Source organism: Lethenteron reissneri, chromosome 30 (genome assembly GCF_015708825.2).
Source record: "Lethenteron reissneri isolate LAM-NWPU_2019-01 chromosome 30, ASM1570882v1, whole genome shotgun sequence".
Taxonomy (NCBI): Eukaryota; Metazoa; Chordata; class Hyperoartia; order Petromyzontiformes; family Petromyzontidae; genus Lethenteron; species Lethenteron reissneri.
This window is the reverse complement of record NC_083808.1, coordinates 9,014,629-9,030,911: the sequence shown is the minus strand read 5'-3', so window position 1 is coordinate 9,030,911 and position 16,283 is coordinate 9,014,629.

The following is a 16,283-nucleotide window of genomic DNA, read 5'->3' as shown; positions in this document are numbered from 1 at the left end:
CTTATTACAGACCAATTCAGACCTATCACAAGGGAGAAACACAAGCAAATGAACAAATGTTTTTGTTGCCCTATTTCAGTTTCATTTATATCTATATATATAAAAGGGACATTTGTGAATATGTGTGTCTGTTCAAAATGTTTAGCGTACTTCCCGACATGCAACAAACTTTAAATTTGCCATGTGGGTACTTTCCAGACTGCACACTTTTGGTATATTTTTTTTGGGGGGTTGGGGTGCAATAATGCATATATTTTGCACGGAAAGTGAGCTGTGACGTCACATCTGTCATGTAACGCGTATAAGGAAGCGTAACGGAGTGTGCCTGTACAAATGTGTTTGGTCAGGGGTATAGGAAATTTCATGAGCAGGGGTGACTCCCAATACATTATCAAAAAGATCACCAGCTTCAGAAAAATGAAGGTTAAAATTGTCGACTATTTTTTGGGACTGAAAAATAGTCCCCATTTCGGTTAAGCACAACGGGCAGATTATCTGTGTTGGTTGCCTTTTCGATACATTTGATTGTTTTCCAGAAGATCCTGGCATTGCCATGTAATTCCAGGAGAGTGGAGGAAAAGTAAGCATTTTTTTTACGCATCTATTCCTTAAAATCCTGTATTCTAGCCAGTCATTGACCAAATAACTTTTCTGAGCACATGCTCAAGCCTTGCCCCTAGTTTTCATCAGCTTAGTAATAAAAGCATCAAACCATGGTGGGCGGTTGCCTTTAATTTTAAATCTAACCAACGGAGCATGTTTGTGAAGAATTTGGAGAAACGTCTACCTGAAGGTCTCCCAAGCCGTCGTCAGGTTGGAGATATCAAAGACCTTGTCAATATCCGAGTGAAGCACATCATTAGTAAATGAAACGGCTGTATGTCTCGTGGACCTGAAAACTCAATTTCCCTGTATAAGAATACAGGTAAACTGTATGGGTTGACAGCTATTCTGCAGATAGAATCCGATGAGCTATAAAGCTATTTTTCACAAATGTCCAGAAGGAGGCATGGGTTAAGAACGTTTAAACAACAAACAGTTACAAAACATGATAGTAGTGCAAAGTACAAGAAAGGTAAACGAATAACCCAAACACACATACAAAGAAAACTAAACCATCCCCATCCTACCAGGCAAAGCCCACTGAGGTGTTAACTTTTTTTTCATAAGCGACCTGGCCACAAATGATAGCTCAACAAAGTGGCCCATCATCATTTGGACGTTTTTTGCACCAAAATAATCAAAGTAATTTCAATACATGTTTCTAAATGTGGAGTGAAAACCGGAGGACCCATTTTGCGGGAAAGCAGTTTACGTATTCTGAAATCTAAAGAGTCTGAATCGTTATTTACAACGTTTTTTTTTTACAGATGCTCAGTAGGGGCGGGCCAGAACGTTACAACAACAAAAAACATTACGAAAAAAACACGGTAGGAGTGCAAAGTATAGGAAAGGTAAACAAATTACTTAAACACAAACAAATAAACTAAACTAGTTGTCGTCGTGCAGATTATACGAAACAATCTAGTATAAATAATAATGAGGCATCATTATTATATTTTGGGCCTGATCGTGATAAGTGCCTAATCGGCAGAGTTCAGTTTTCTTGAATTAAAATAAATTATCAATTATGAATCATAAAACTGTATTGGTCGAGAAAAGACGACGGATTAGATATGTAAATACAGTACAGGGGACTAGCGGTCACAGGGGGTAATGACAGGGGAATTAGCAAAGGAAGAGACTAGGGGCCACAGGGGGTAATGACATGTTAAGGGACAGATAGGGGAACGATCTGGGGTCTACGAGAAGAATCGAGAATAGGGGCTGTGGTCAAGTGATAGAAGGGACAGGTGTGGATCACACGCGCGTGCACCTGCACGGGCACGCGCGTGCACCTGCACGGGCACGCGCGTGCACCTGCACGGGCACGCGCGTGCACCTGCACGGGCACGCGCGTGCACCTGCACGGGCACGCGCGTGCACCTGCACGGGCACGCGCGTGCACGCAGCCACCTCCGCATTTTGGGTGGTGTACGTGGGGAGTGGCTGGGATAACTCCAGGCGGTGGTGAGCCAGCCACTAGCCATGTCCCTCAGAGAGGATGCTGGTGCTGGGAGGCCAATCACCCAATCGGCGGCAGCCCAGCGAGAGGGGACCGAGGAGGAGGGGGGAGAGGAGGAGAGGGGCGTTAGCCCCCACAAATGCTACATGATAAACAAGCCATTAGATAGACAGTGTAAAGAAATACGAGAAGGCAATTGGGGAAAGTGGTGGAAAGTTCACCAATGACCGCCAAGTAGTATCATCATCACACCCAAATTCAGCGTCATTTTTTGGTGTTTTGTTGTATCTGTGTTATTATTTATTCGTATCATTGTTCACTTTAAGTATATGGATGCTATGTGGTTACTCTACGGGATTAATGTTACGAAACATTTTAATTGCCTTCCCCATGTTCAGTTGGACACAGCAACCTAACGCCCCTTCTTCCCTTACAAACACAGTACACAGTATCTACATTTACACATTCTACTTTTGTGCAGATTATCAAGAACCCAACCCTTGCGGATGTCGATGCTTTATCGTACTGTTTTTCTCCTGGCATTCTTGGGTAATAAGTCTCCATTTTCTGTAGCACCCTTTCGACTTGAGAAACAAGATGGCCATATTAGATATTTTCACCGATTGCTGTCTTGCGGCCAGTGCAGTCAGGTGTGCAGTGGGCATATCACCGCCATTTCCCATCAGCGTTGGAGTGCACCAAGGATCGGCCCTGTCACCACTCCTGTTTATCCTGTGCATGGACACGATCACTGCCGACCTGCACACGCCCCTTCCATGGTCAATTCTCTACGCGGATGACGTCCTCCTCTCAGATGAAGAGAGAGGAGAAGTGGAAAGACAAACGCGCCTGTGGAAGGAACGTTTGGACGAAAACGGGATGAGGTTCAACATCAAAAAAACGGAGTATATGGAGTGTGGCCCCCAAACCGACGGCACCATCAGCATTGACGGAGAAGATCTGAAGAAAGTGACGGACTTTAAGTACCTGGGCTCCACCATCAGCTCAGATGGTAGCATCACGACTGATGTGAGGTCACGAGTCAATGCGGCGTGGATGAAATGGAGGCAAGTCACCGGAGTCCTCTGTGATCGGAAAATGCCGGATAGGCTGAAGGGAAAAATATACAAGACCATCGTCCGACCGGTGGCACTCTATGGATCCGAGTGCTGGCCAGCCACAACTGTACACGAACAAGCTCTCCACACCATGGAGATGAGGATGCTCAGATGGAGCCTCGGGCTCACTCGATGGGATCGTGTCAGGAACGAAGACGTTCGGAAGCGACTTGGTGTGGCCCCCATTGCGGACAAGATGCTTGAGGCAAGGCTTCGGTGGTACGGCCATGTGATGCGAAGTGAAGAGTCATCAGTGGCCAAGACTGCCGTGCGTATTGAGCCAGAGGGCCGCCGTCCACGCGGACGTCCGAAGAAGCGATGGATGGATCGAATAAAGGAAGACATGAAGACGGTCAACGCATCCCCTGAAGATGCCCTGGACCGAGCCAAATGGAGAAGACAATGCCGAAAAGCGGACCCTGCGCCACAGCGGGAACAACGCTAGGAAGAAGAAGCTGTCTTGCGGCCAGCGTCACCGCTTCCTTTTTTTGTCGCCATTTTTGTTGGAGATCTTTTTTCACCACCGTGAATCCAGTGCTTTCTTGCCCTCCTTTCCTTGGTGCACGTGCTTGTATGTATTTTCTTTCCGGATCCATTCCATACACAAGTCCAAACCACCCGAGTCGTCTCTTGTATCTTCTCTATCAGTGTTACCTAGTGTTCCAGTTGTTCTCTTATTGCCTCTTCTTATCTTCTGTAGTCTAGACACACTTAGTATTATTCTCCTGTAATATGTTAATTGGTATTTCTCAATCATGGTGTAGCCAGAATAAAATTTTGATTATTAAAAGCTTCTTTACCAATCCAATGCTCATCGAAGGCCTCCATGCCATGATAGTCATGCAGTTTGTTTTACCATATTTTACCACGCCAGTCACTCTGGGTTGATGATGGGGGTGAGGGCAGAATTATTCAGATATCACTCACCACTGATATTAGGCGTAGTTGGGAACCAAACTCAGTGCGTGAGATTCATAACACAGTTCACTAACAACTGCCCCACCACTCCACATTTTATCACTGATTGCACACTTAATAACAGTTAATTTAGCAAAATATTTATTGCCATATTAAACACTACAGTGTATTGAAATATTGAACACCGTAGTCCAACGTACAAACATTACAATCAGCCCCTGAGGTCGTAACGGGTTTCTTTTTAGACTTTTGTTTCCCCATGTCGTCTGTGCCGTTCCCGTTCTGCTGTAATGTGCACTGATGCCTACTTTATTGAGGGTGGCATTGGCACAACATTTTTTTTTATTTGATTGAATCACTTCCACAAGTAACCACGTGATATTTCAGCTCACATTGCTGATGTACTTATAATTAACTCCAGTTCTGATTCTCAACAGATATGAGACCGCACTGCTCGCAGTACTGTATGTAGTTTTGCCTGTATCTTTGTCAGCTGATATATATTTGTAATGTACAAATATCGCGCTCAGAGTTTAGCATTTCAAATTACTGTTTGCTTTTTGCTTTGTTTGAGGAGTTTTTGGTGACCGAGCTGAGATACAACAGGATGCTGTTCTCATGAGGCGGTCTGGATTGAAACATCAACTCTCAAGGAGGTATAGCTCGGTGCACAGCTGTGGACATGAGTCATCTGAGCAAGCCGTCCGCTTTCGTAATGAGAGGCGTCCATTTCCACTAATCCCCTATGCACTTCATGCACGTGAATTTGCATTGCTTGGTGAGTCTATCGACCCCATGTTTGCCTGGTTTAACACAGCTTGAGTACATGCTTGGCTGCTTGCCCATGAAAAGCCTATCATAGCTTGGCATCATGGGTGGGATTAAGTACAGTTTCCTGCCTCTGACTCATTGCCGGTGGCATGTGGACGTGGACGGAAAACAATAGTGTGAGGTAATAATAGGGTTTTTCCCATTTTTTCTGGAAACAAAACTAAAACCTTTTACGAGTAATCATTTGTGCATTAACTACAATACTTGTGGTCAAAATGCAAACAAAAAACACACTGATAATATATGCATTGTCCTTGAAATTGATTGGTCCACACCAGAGACGGCTTTCTTTTGAGCCTCGTTTCAATTGGTTGCGAGACCAGAGGACGCCAAAAGGGACATGAAAACCTCCTGAAGCCCGATTTAATTGGGGGAGAGCATTTCCATTTTTGGAAATGTCTGGCATTCTGAAAACAATTTAAAGGCTAAAGGTTGCTCCATTTGAATTATACTTACACCATTAATACATAACTTCATAGCAAAATAATAAAATTCTCAATACATTGTAATATTTATGATTTAATAACGCATACAAATCATGACTACAGCTGAATTCACGTCACCATAACCTTGAAACGTATGTAGAAGGCTTCAGGTAAATTTTATTTTTAAGGCTGAAGATATTTGCTTATGGACTTGGAGAATTAGTTTGGTACATTTTTTTAAATGCATGTAAAGCGCGCGTGCCTGAAAAAGCAAATGTTTGTGCAATTGAGTATTTACCTATAAAAGGCATTCTTTGTCTGTCTGTCCGTCCGTCTGTGTGTGTGTGTGTTGCTTATGACCGGCTCCAGTTTAACAGCAGAGGTCTCACTCCGAATCAGTCGAGCGGCAATATCTTTCCATAGGTTGCGTAACGCTGTGTTGAAGCTACCTGGTCTGTCGCTCCGCACGAAGCTTCAGGTCTTCTCGGCCACAGTCATTCCCTCCCTTCTCTATGCTTGCGAAACGTGGACCCCCCTAATGGAGCATCTTCGCCGGTTGGAAACATTTAGGCTGGCCTGCCTACGATCCATCCTAGGTTTAACCAGGATGGATTGTGTGAGGAGCTCACAAATCCTTGAAAGATCTGGGCAAAGTCCCATCGGTGAGCTCCTCCGGCAGGCAAGGCTGCGTTGGCTGGGTCATGTAGCCCGCATGCCCAGCCACCGCATGCCGTAACAGCTTTTGTTCGGCCGGATCGAGGGGGCTAGACGGGCGCGGCACGGGCTGGAGAAGAGATGGAGTGATGTGGTACAGGAGGACGTGGAGCTGAGTGGACTTGCCGATGACTGGTACCAGCGGTGTCAAGATCGGCCTCTGTGGAGGAGGCTCGTGAAGGACGCTACTGGGCAGTTGGAGGCAGTCGCCCTCCAACAACAACGGAGGGCGGAGGAGCGACGCTCACAACAACGAGCGGAGCGCCGGGTGGCTAAAGCACAGCAAGTTGGCACAGTAGGGGGCACAGGTGGTGCATCATCTCGGTCATCTCAGTCAGTCGACCCGTGGCACCTGCTGGGTCTGCCCCGTGACCTCCTGCCAGCGGGCATTCGACACTTCACGTGGCCTCAAGGTGCACATGGCCTGGCACAAGCGTCGTGGTGACGTCACCGCCACTTCGTGGCGAATGGCGGTTGTTGTTGTTGTGTGTTCGCACACTTGCCAAGTATTTGCCTCTCAAACGGCGGGGTTTACATACAAAAAATTGCCCGGTACCACGCCGTAAGCTCCGCGGTGGGCAAGCGCTATTCCTTTTTCACGTCCCACAACGTTAAATTAGTTAAATTAGCGATTTAGCGCGAGTTATATTTTTTTATTTATTACGCCACTCGGCTGATCGGGGGTTGCCCCTGGCAACGCAAATAAATTCCGAGGTAAATTCTTCAAGGTTTCACGTCTCGCACCCCACCCCAATGTGTGCACTTACTACTATAGAGTCCGTAGATATTAATATTATAGCGCTTAGATAGTGTTATTGTTTTGTGCGGGCGGGGGGGTGGTGGGGGGGGTAGTGGCCCAGCCCCCAGCCTGCCAAGGTGCCACCTCGGCCGGCTGGGCAATCTCGACATTTTCTTGGTTCTTTCGGTAAAGTCACGTAGAATGGAAATTATAAAATAATAAAACATAATACAATCTATATATATAAAATCGTTCATGTCTGTCTGTCTGTGTGTGTGTGTGTGGACTTTGGCCCATACGCACTTTCATTGGACGGCGGTTGCCCCTGGCAACGGCTAGCCACGCCTTCGCCGCTTTCATTGGACCTGGCAACAGCTAGCCACGCCTTCGCCAAGGGCTGCAGTTTCATTGGACGGCGGTTGCCCCTGCCAACGGCTAGCCACGCCTTCGCCACTTTCATAAGCTCCGTATTTAATTAAATAATAGCCATTACACAGTATTGTTGGAGCGCTAGGGGGGGGGAAGGAACGCCACCCGTACCCTGCCTCTTCCAAGCCGACAATTTTAGGCGAGGCCGCAGGCTTTGCACGCTACTAGGCCTCGACACCCACCACGCCACTCTGAGGTAAATTCATCAAAGTTTTTCCTACTCTTCACTACACCCCCACCACAATGTGTGCTATTAATATTACTTTTAAACCCAACGCGCCAACAATCGATTACTTTAATGTTCACTGTACAAATACTCATTAAGCTGGGTGAGCGTACTGCCAGTCTATCATGTACACTGTAGCCTGCTTATTAAGCTCGGTGAGCGTACTGCCACTCTATCATGTACACTCTAGCCTGCTTATGAAGCTGAGTGCGTGTACTGGCAGTCTATAATGTGGACTCTTGCCTGGTTATTATAATCGATTCTTTATATGTTCTTTGTACAAACAGTCATTAAGCTGCTTGAGCGACCCCAGTTCGATTCCAACTCACGCCCACCACCGCTGACGATTATTTGAAACGGACCTGGCCCTCCCCTAGGTCCACTCAGCCTCAAAAGCGTAACTGCTGTCGTGTGTGAACATCGTCACTGGGGAGACAAAGGCGGCCGGGCATCGTGGATCCAAGTCCCGGGCGAAGCCGGGTCATGTGTATGTGTGTTTGTGTTTATGTGTATGTCTGTGTGTCTCTATGTATGTGTGTATGTACGTGTGTGCATGTGTTTGTGTGTATGTATGTGTGTGTCTATGTATGTGTGTGTCTATGTATGTGTGTGTATGTGTGTGTATGTATGTGTGTTATGTGTCTGTCTGTGTCTGCATGTATGTGTGTGTGTATTGTGTATGTGTTTGTGTGCATGTATGTGTGTGTTTGTGTGTATGTGTATGTCTGTGTGTATGTGTTTGTGTGTATGTGTGTGTATGTATGTGTGTGTATGTGTTTGTATGTGTTTGTGTGTTTACGCTCGCATTACACAAATGTGTTGCTGGTCTAAGGCGTTCCTCGCACAACATTGCCGCTTTATTATTTCAGTCGTTTACTGCCTTACGCACCCTGAAAGTCGTGTGTGTCTGCAGCAAGCGCGTGTATGTGTACCTATGGACGCGCGCGCGTGTGTTGTGTAGGGGGAACGGTAGTGTAGTGCTTAGCCTGCTGTCTGTGTCTGTGTGTGTGTGTCTGTGTGTGTGTCTGTGTGCGTGTGTGGTGTGTGGGGAGCGATAGTGTAGTGCTTAGCGTGCTGTCTGTGTGTCTGTGTGTGTGTGTGTCTGTCTGTGTCTGTCTGTGTGTGTCTGCGTGTGTCTGTGTGTGTGTCTGTGTGTGTGTCTGTGCGTGTGTGGTGTGTGAGGAGCGGTGGGTGTAGTGCTTAACGCTACGCTGCGCTACCAACCCGGCGAACCCAGTTCGATTCCCGCTCACGGCCACCACCGGTGACGATTATTTGAACCTCCCCTAGGTCGACTCTGCCTCAAACGAGTAACTGCTGTGGCGTATTAACATCGCCACTGGGGAGACAAAGGCGGCCGGCCGTGGCAGATACAAGTCCCGGGCGAAGCCGGGTAGTACAGCTAGTAATATAATCTATATATATAAAATCGTTCATGTCTGTCTGTCTGTGTGTGTGTGTGTGGACTTTGGCCCATACGCACTTTCATTGGACGGCGGTTGCCCCTGGCAACGGCTAGCCACGCCTTCGCCGCTTTCATTGGACCTGGCAACGGCTAGCCACGCCTTCGCCAAGGGCTGCAGTTTCATTGGACGGCGGTTGCCCCTGCCAACGGCTAGCCACGCCTTCGCCACTTTCATAAGCTCCGTATTTAATTAAATAATAGCCATTACACAGTATTGTTGGAGCGCTAGGGGGGGGGGAAGGAACGCCACCCGTACCCTGCCTCTTCCAAGCCGACAATTTTAGGCGAGGCCGCAGGCTTTGCACGCTACTAGGCCTCGACACCCACCACGCCACTCTGAGGTAAATTCATCAAAGTTTTTCCTACTCTTCACTACACCCCCACCACAATGTGTGCTATTAATATTACTTTTAAACCCAACGCGCCAACAATCGATTACTTTAATGTTCACTGTACAAATACTCATTAAGCTGGGTGAGCGTACTGCCAGTCTATCATGTACACTGTAGCCTGCTTATTAAGCTCGGTGAGCGTACTGCCACTCTATCATGTACACTCTAGCCTGCTTATGAAGCTGAGTGCGTGTACTGGCAGTCTATAATGTGGACTCTTGCCTGGTTATTATAATCGATTCTTTATATGTTCTTTGTACAAACAGTCATTAAGCTGCTTGAGCGACCCCAGTTCGATTCCAACTCACGCCCACCATCGCTGACGATTATTTGAAACGGACCTGGCCCTCCCCTAGGTCCACTCAGCCTCAAAAGCGTAACTGCTGTCGTGTGTGAACATCGTCACTGGGGAGACAAAGGCGGCCGGGCATCGTGGATCCAAGTCCCGGGCGAAGCCGGGTCATGTGTATGTGTGTTTGTGTTTATGTGTATGTCTGTGTGTCTCTATGTATGTGTGTATGTACGTGTGTGCATGTGTTTGTGTGTATGTATGTGTGTGTCTATGTATGTGTGTGTCTATGTATGTGTGTGTATGTGTGTGTATGTATGTGTGTTATGTGTCTGTCTGTGTCTGCATGTATGTGTGTGTGTATTGTGTATGTGTTTGTGTGCATGTATGTGTGTGTTTGTGTGTATGTGTATGTCTGTGTGTATGTGTTTGTGTGTATGTGTGTGTATGTATGTGTGTGTATGTGTTTGTATGTGTTTGTGTGTTTACGCTCGCATTACACAAATGTGTTGCTGGTCTAAGGCGTTCCTCGCACAACATTGCCGCTTTATTATTTCAGTCGTTTACTGCCTTACGCACCCTGAAAGTCGTGTGTGTCTGCAGCAAGCGCGTGTATGTGTACCTATGGACGCGCGCGCGTGTGTTGTGTAGGGGGAACGGTAGTGTAGTGCTTAGCGTGCTGTCTGTGTCTGTGTGTGTGTCTGTGTGTGTGTCTGTGTGCGTGTGTGGTGTGTGGGGAGCGATAGTGTAGTGCTTAGCGTGCTGTCTGTGTGTCTGTGTGTGTGTGTCTGTCTGTGTCTGTCTGTGTGTGTCTGCGTGTGTCTGTGTGTGTGTCTGTGTGTGTGTCTGTGCGTGTGTGGTGTGTGAGGAGCGGTGGGTGTAGTGCTTAACGCTACGCTGCGCTACCAACCCGGCGAACCCAGTTCGATTCCCGCTCACGGCCACCACCGGTGACGATTATTTGAACCTCCCCTAGGTCGACTCTGCCTCAAACGAGTAACTACTGTGGCGTATTAACATCGCCACTGGGGAGACAAAGGCGGCCGGCCGTGGCAGATACAAGTCCCGGGCGAAGCCGGGTAGTACAGCTAGTAATATTATAAAATAATATTATTTTATTATGTTTTAAAGTCACGTAGAATGGAAATAATAAAATAAGAAAAATAACATTTTAATATTATTATTTTATTTTATAACATTATTATTTTATTGTTTTATTTATTTTATTTTATTATTTTCATTCTACGTGACTTTACCAAAAGAACCAAGAAGATGAATCCCTGCAGTCACGAAAGCTTTAAATCGAAATTTAATCTCGACATTAATGCAAATATTACAATCTTAATGTTCGTGTTGCAGATAACTATGATTTATATTTCTTGCTTCTTTCGCTAAACTCACGTACATAGAAACCTATGATTTTTAACGTAGGCTTTCGCGACCAATATTATTCATAATCAATGTTTTTGGGTTTAGATCGCGTTATTTATAAATGTGTCGTAACCCTCCACCACCCGACACGGCCAATCAGTAAAAACGTGTCACGTTGACAAAAGACAAATAGTTCACTGCTTTAGCCCACCGGTGTGTTGAAGCGTGAAACCACAACATTTACAATTTGAGTACAACGTTTCGCTGGTAATTGCATCCAACATCATCGGGCAATTACTGATTGGCCGTGTCGGGTGGTGGAGGGTTACGACACATTTATAAATAACGCGATCTAAACCCAAAAACGTTGATTATGAACCTATGATTTTATTAAACACCTTGGAAATATTACAATATTTTTGTTGGTGTGCTGACTAATATTTCTACATTAACTTGGTCAATAATAATATAATTATTATAATAATCACCTTACTCTTTGGTTCTTTCGGTAAAGTCATGTAGGTATAAAATAACATAAATCACGACGTTTCGATCGCAACGTGACTTTACCGAAAGAACCAACGAGTATGGATTCCTGCAGTCACGAAAGCTTTAAATAAACTATAATCACTTGCAAATATTACATTCATAATGTTTGCGTGCAGATAACTAATATTTATCTTTCTTGCTTCTTTCGCTAAACTCACGCACATAGAAACCTATTTTATTTGAATAATCACCTTGCTAATATTACATTAAACTCACGTTTATAAAAACGATTATTTAAATAATCACCTTGCTAATATTACATTAAACTCACGTTTATAAAAACCTATTATTTACATAATCACCTTGCAAATATTACACTAATTTTGTTTGTGTGCTGACAACTAATATTACGATTTCTTGCTTCTTTCGCGAAACTCACGTACATAGAAACCTTTTATTTTAGTAATCACCTTGCAAATATTTTTTTTTTTTTGTTTGTGTGCTGACAACTAATATTTCTACATTTACTTAGACACAATAATAAATAAATTATTATTTAATAAGTCCTTGTGTGCGTGTAAGTCCATGTGCGTGTCTGCGACGATGTTAGTGTGTGTGTACGTCCGTGTGTGTATCAGTCGATGTGTGCGTGAGTTGATATGTCTGTGTGTCAGTCGATGTGTGTGCGTTAGTGAATGTGTGTGCGTGGTGTGTGTGTGTGTGCACAACTCATATTTAACAATTAGGTTACTAAACTTTCACGTAATAATGTGTGTGCCTAAGTCCATGTGTGCGTGAGTCGATATGTGTGTGTTCATCGACCATTGTGCCTAGTTTTGCGCGCAAATCCCGTCGACATCCCTTCATCATTGCCCGGTGCTTGAGTGCAGGGGCTTATTACTCCGCGCGTTTTACGCAGTAGGAGGTTTTCGTGGCGACGTTCACCTTAAGGGTGTCGGCGGGTGCGAAATTCAAGCACGTGGTTGTGGTGGTGGTTGTGGTAGTTGTTGTGGTGGTGGTTGTTGTGGTGGTGGTTATTGTGGTGGTGGTTGTACTGCTGGTGGTGCTGGTTCTGCGCCGCGGTCGTGCATATTCGTACGGCTATTTTAGCGCGTGCACGGGCACGCACGTGCAAGGGAGTCCCCTACCAACGTTTGGGGGAGTGTACGCGGGGAGTGTGTGTGGGTAACTCCAGGTGGCCGAGCGCCAGCCACGAGTCAAGTCTCACAGCGAGGACGAAGACTCGAGCGGCAGTGGCGCGGAGGGAGGAAGGGGAGAAGAGTCGGGGATCAGCAGCCCGTCACACACACACACACCCCACCGGTCAGTGCTGCCATTTATGTTGAACTTCTTTCGCACTATGTGTAGCCAACCGTGCCATGAGCTATACGAATACGTTCATCTTCTTGGTTCTTTCGGTAAAGTCACGTAGAATGGAAATAATAAAATAATAAAAATGAAACATAATAAAATAATTCTCACGACGTTTCGGCCACAACGCAAGCAGCCGTCCTCAGGTGAAGAACAGGTCTGTCGAGATAATTATTTTATTATGTTTTATTATTTTATTATTTCCATTCTACGTGACTTTACCGAAAGAACCAAGAAGATGAATCCCTGCAGTCACGAAAGCTTTAAATCAAAAAAATATACGAATACCGTCCACTGTTTTCACCTTTGCCCTAACTTGCGACTTTTTTTGCCTCGTTGGCATAGTCAGCCAAATCTCCAGGGATGTGCCAGCCAACAATTATTATTTTCGTTTGGTCAAGTGAATGATGGTAGATGTATTAGAATACATTTAAGAGATGCAGTACTTAATTGAAGTTGGTCTCCACGTGTATGTGTACCTCTTCTATTAACGTGATTGAACGCAAAAAAATCTGGATTCATAACGTGATTAAACATGTGCATTGTATTTCCGTATGCTCTCCTACTAACGTTTGTATTTGTACTGTATAGCACAGTAAATACCTCAGCAGCTCGAAAGCGCCTTACGTTAACATCCCATCTGAAACAAAAGTAGTTTCTTGAATGTGTGCTCCCACTGGATGCTATAATTCTGAGATGGGTAATGGTTGATGTTTTCTCCACGAATGTTGACCGTTAAGAAAAGTTGGCTTGGCAAGACACACGGATACAAGGGATGATGTGATGGTCTGTGGTAGAGAATGACGGAGCTGCAGCCATGGAGTGGAATGTGTCCGAAAATACATCCAATGCGGAGATGGAATTATTAATTTGACTCGTGTGCAGGTGCTCGGTGGATTATTGCATCGCAGAATTGTGAGATCGTGAAAGCTTGGCGATGCCTAAATCCAAAAGTGGCTTGACCATGGGCTAATGATTGTGTGTAGGGAAAGTTTAACTGCGCGTAGCGTTTTATTGGCTCAATGTAAATCATACACAGGCACTGCCAGAGGGCTGCACCACGCCATGCAAATCGTGGGGTTGTTTTAGTCATACTTGACAATACCGGTCAATACTGCATGGCTTGGTGAAGGCGGGTATCGAGACGCACAATGTTTTTTTTCCTGCAATGCCCCCTGGCTGCCCACCACATTCTCGTGCATCCAGGCATGGTGGTCACCTATCATTAACTCTCAAGGAATATATTGAGTGTACAGTATACGTAATGTATTCAGATTGTACCAGTCGGCCTGTGGTCGCATCTACATCTGGGCTACCTGCTGCACTTAATAGTACAGTGTTTGATCGTTTGCTTTCACTTCCTTCAGTAAACAAGGAAGGTCATGGTTGAAGAAATTTTTATGGACTTTACGGAATGGGGTTCTCCCCTACCACCCCTCCTCTTGAATGCCCCAGCCCTTTCTCGTTCGGCTTCTGGATAGGAGATTGGGCTAAATGTTCACCTTGTGTTGGCCATGAGACGTGGGCTAAAGCAAGTTGATTTGGGTGGGAGGCAGCTTGAGTGGGGAGTGGTGCATATCCTGTGCCATGTGTTGGCTTTCATAGGTGCTACTTGCTAACAGCACTTGCCCCAACACTTAAAAAAAAAACTGCTATAATATATATGAACACAGGGTAAATAAAGGCGGCAGCTATGGGTCCCATGGCCCAGCCCCATGTGAGCTCGGAGCTGAGGGATGGCTGCCGGTGGCCACAAGGATGTTTGTCAATCATGCCTAAGGCGCCCTCTGCTGCACACATTAAGTACTAGGAGGAATTCTAGATTTGAAGCTTTCGTGACTGCAAGGATTCATAGTCTTAGTTCTTTCGGTAAAGTCACGTAGGTAAAAAATGAAATAAAAATTAATAAAATTAAAACAATAAAAATCACGACGTTTCGGAGGCAACACAAGCTTCCGTCTTCAGGTGAAACCGTCACAGGAAAATAACCACTATATAAGGTACAGATATTTTGCTGTGACGGTTTCACCTGAAGACGGAAGCTTGTGTTACCTCCGAAACGTCGTGAATTTTATTGTTTTAATTTTATTAATTTTAATTTCATTTTTTACCTACGTGACTTTACCGAAAGAACTAAGAGTATGTATACTAGGAGGAACTTTCGCGGTAAAATGATGGCGAATAAAGAAATACAAACTGATTTCATAAACTGATTTCGTACGAAAATATTTGTCATATATGTGCCAAAAATGCATTACACTCACTCACGATTGTATCTAAATTGCAATGCATTGTATCGATACAAGTATACACCAGAACAAATCAATCTACCCAATTGTGCAGTAAACACTGGGAAAGAGCCACGCGAACAAGACTCCTCTCAAGGAGGATGACACAAAACTCCAATAACCACACCGAGGCTGCACGACCTAACAACTGCGATTGAGCTGAATGGACGCACGACATTTCTTTCTGTTTGTCGAAAGGAACAGGACTAAACGTGTTACTTTTGTTAAATTTCAAAATGGGACATTTTTGCCAGTATCAAAGTCTTGTATGAAAAAATAATAGGCTTTACCCTTTCTGGCAATAAAGCAGGTGTTAAGATGTTCAAACATCAAATATAAACATTTTGCAAGGGATCAAGTGCTGCAAATCTTTTCACAGACCGGAGGGGGGGGGGGGGTTCATCATTGGGTCTTTCCCCCTTTTCAAAGAAGCTCTCCAGCGACGTTTGTTTTTTACTCATTTTGGCTAGGGTCAGCTTTCAGCTTGTGGGCGTACCAAAACTGTGCTTGTGTTGCAATCGAAACGTCGTATTCTATTATAATTTAATTTTATTTATTTCTACGTGACTTTACCAAAAGAACCAAAGAGTAATTCCTGCAGTCACGAAAGCTTCGAATCTAGTTTGAAACATAATCTTTTCTTGAGAATGGAGGAGGAATCCAGAATGTAGAATATTTATTTACGAGCCTTTTGCCCGTCCAAGGACGGGTGTATTGCAGTAAATCTGAAATTTGCAAACAAAAAGCAGACCGCGACGTGATATTCACTGCATTAATGCGTGTGCAATTTGAAAGACCGCGGTTACACAGACATATTTCATTTTAAGGTTACAATCACTTGTTCATCATGACGTCCTTTTTACTTCGATGTCTCAACAGCGCTACGGAGATCACGTGATGACCTGAGGGTTCTGCCTTTGTAGTGAGGGTTGTGAGTTGACGCCGAGGAGGGGGGAGGAGGCGCCACTGCCCCCCACGTGGAGTGACGTCAGCCGCTAATTATTATTAATGAGGGGGGGGGGTTCCATTTGGAGGACGTCACTTTACAATGATTATTAATGAGGGGGGCTGTTCGATGTGGAGTGACGTCACCTGCTCATGATTATTAATGAGGGGGGCTGTTCTATGTGGAGTGACGTCACTTGCTCATAAT